Source organism: Balaenoptera musculus, chromosome 8, assembly GCF_009873245.2.
Source record: "Balaenoptera musculus isolate JJ_BM4_2016_0621 chromosome 8, mBalMus1.pri.v3, whole genome shotgun sequence".
NCBI lineage: Eukaryota > Metazoa > Chordata > Mammalia > Artiodactyla > Balaenopteridae > Balaenoptera > Balaenoptera musculus.
Genome location: NC_045792.1, coordinates 14,076,150 through 14,079,234, shown reverse-complemented (window position 1 = coordinate 14,079,234; position 3,085 = coordinate 14,076,150).

Genomic DNA, 3,085 nt, shown 5'->3' with positions numbered 1-3,085 from the left:
TTTTAGACTGTTGACTCTCATACTTTGGTGTCTTCTTTGGTGTCTTCAGAATGCTGTAACAGGATCTAAGATTAAAAATTAATGATATGTTTCTTTAAGAGGAAATAATCTCTATCTGAGAGTATTCATTGCCTTTTCTCCCTATTACAGGTATTGTGTCTTCTTGTGTATTTTTCTACATTTGAGCATATACACATACACATGCACTCCTGACAGTGTAGCTTTTGAATTTGATGCCACTTATGGGCTTTTGATCTTAATTTTGTCAGGGCCAGTTGTAGAGTCAGAAAAATGAGGATTCATCTTTAAAGAATAACCATAGTTGGTGATATCTTGAAGCATTCTCTTCCCCATTAGACAAACAGTGGTAAGTAAGTGATGCAGGCATGAGTGATGAAGGCCTTCCTTGGAAGTTGATAATTCCCTCAGAAAAGGCTTCTTCCTTCCTTTCTTTTTATTTAACTTGAAAAACTATTGAATGTCACCAAATTGTTTGGAAGGCAAATCTCTGATGAATAGTAAGTTTCTGGAATGAATAAGTTTTTATTTTAATGGTGAAAGCCAAGATTTTGAGAAATTGCAAGAGAAATTGCAAGTATCTTTAATGTTGCTGAAGTGTGGCTTGGATCTCTGAGGCTGTAACGTTAATCCAGTGAAATGAAGCACACCAAAACCACGCCACACCCTCTGACTGGCAGCTGATCCCTCCACAGCATCAAGGGGAGTTTTTGTTGGCCTCTTGTGAGGGAAACTAACAGAATAATTAGATCTGACTGAGCATTCTGTTTAATGTAGGAGGTTTGTGGTTCCTGCTCTGGGTTAATTAATTCCACATAGAGGAGGTAGGGAGGTAGGTGAGTTCCTTTTAAAAAAAAGGTCTGTCATTCATCTACTCACAGTATCAAACCCCAAATCTATCAACCCATGCATCTCTACAGGAAACTTTGCCCTCCAATTAATTTAACGTTGTTCACACTGGGTAGGCTCTCAGAGATTTCCAGGGTTGATAGAGAATAGCTTTTCTTAAAAGTTTACGTGACTTCCCTGGTGGTCCAGTGGTTAAGACTCTGCGCTTCCACTGCAGGGGGCGCGCGTTTGATCCCTGGTCGGGGAACTAAGATCCTGCATGCTGTGAGGCGGGGCCAAAAAAAAAAAAAAAGTTCACATCTGCAGGGCTCATTGGAGGAGGAGAGGAGGAAAATAGGAGGAGTCCCTATCCTCAGGAGGATTGAAGTCGAACTGGAAGCAACGGCTGTACCTCCTTACAAAGCTTTCTTGCTAAGGTAGGTCGTCGTCAACTGCAACTAGTGATACTCAACATGGGTCTCAATAAGGGTGAGGAATAGAGCTTTGGTCTGGTAGGTTTTAGAGGAATCGCTCAAAAGGAAGCAAAAACTCAGAATTGACTCCCCTGTACTATGCACATCTCTCATTGCAACCATCCTCTCCCTTCATTCCCTCTTTTTGCCCCATTTGGTAAATATGTTTGCAGCTGTAGAGCTTCTTTGAAACTCCTAGAAGATCCACAAGTAGGTTGGTTGCTGTGTGTTGCTCCTGACCCAAGAGCAGACAGCATCTCTACAAGAGTCAGTTTCACATCTCACCCTGGGGAGTTAGTGACTGATGTGCAGGCAGGCCTGTAGGAAGTTTAGACTACTTTTCCAAACTGAGCTGTTGCCCCCTCTCAAACACAGGAGTCAAGCAACCAGGCGGTTTTCAGAAGCTTCGGCCACTCCCCTACCTCTACCCTCAGTGGTCAAAAAGGAAAGTTTTTTGCCTTGCTGTTCATAGGGCAGGGGTTATGTGGTTATTTAAGGCTTAGTCCAATTCTGGGAAGTTCCCATAGGTGTAAATCTGTGATCAGGTTAACGAGCTTTTTGAAAAAGAGGTGTTACCAATTCAAAGCAATGAGAAATGGAAATAGGTCTCTTTCCCATTCTTTTGCCGGAATGAATGCTTGTTCTTTTCAGCTCATAGGAAGGTCCTGAGCCATGGAGGGTAAATAAGACCAGTCTTCTGTCCTACCCAAATTTCCCACTCAGCTTGGACATATCTTAGCTGTGGGTGGAAGTGTGAATTGTGCAATTTCTAAGACAAGCTGAGAAAAGAGCTTCTGCTCTTTTGCAACTAGTGAAGAAAAGTTGGAACTTTTCCCCCAAGTTGGATGCAGTGAGGAGTTACTTGGCATCATTGCTGCCACCACACCTACACTAATGATGCCTGAGTTCAGGATCCAAAGAGGCCAGAAAGGTTAGCTTCCTGGGATAGGGTGTGCATCTACAGGGATTGCTTGCTGTAATGAGCAATAATCACCTCTTTCTGGGGCTGGAGGGTGTACAGTTTGAGAGGATGGACAGAGCTGGGAAATGTGCCGTGGCAAAGGCAGGCTGGGTGTGGAAGTCCACTCCTGACATTCATAGCCAAGTGCAGAGGGCCTTAAAAAATCCACTCTTCCTTCCACACCCAGCCTTTGCCCTCTCCCCCTGCTTCCACTTCGGAAAGTCTGAAGCATGCTTGGAAAGCTGTTTTCTGCTTTCTTCTCTCTTCCTCCCCCTTTCTGAGCTCCCAGCTGCTCAACCTCTTGCGTAACTGTGAGAGAGCACTGAGTTTTTTGATGGGCTCCAGATGTGGAGCGGGGTGGGGATGGTAGGTCTGAAGTCCCCTGAGTGCTCTAACTGTGGGAACATAAGGCCCCAACACAGCAGGAGCGAGGACACATTGCACAGAACCTATATCATGGGGTCAGCTGACCGCTGGGCTGGGAGGACAGAGAGCAGTTGGGTGATGTTTCAACCCCCTGCCTCAGCATCAGCCGCCTCCGTGGCAGCCTTGATTATTCCCTGAAATTCCTCCTGACCAAGACGGTAAGGAAGAGCTGGAATTGTGAAACAGAGTTATGTGAAAAGTCTTTGCGGTACCCCAGTCCGAGCCTCTTGCCTCAAACGCTGGGTCTTGGCACATAAGATACAACAAGTATGGGGTTTGTTTCTTTTTCTTTCGTTTCTTTTTTAAACAGAATAGCCTGAAAAATTACTGTTGTGATCTGCCTCATAAAAAGGTGGTCAGAGTTAAAATACTTTTATGA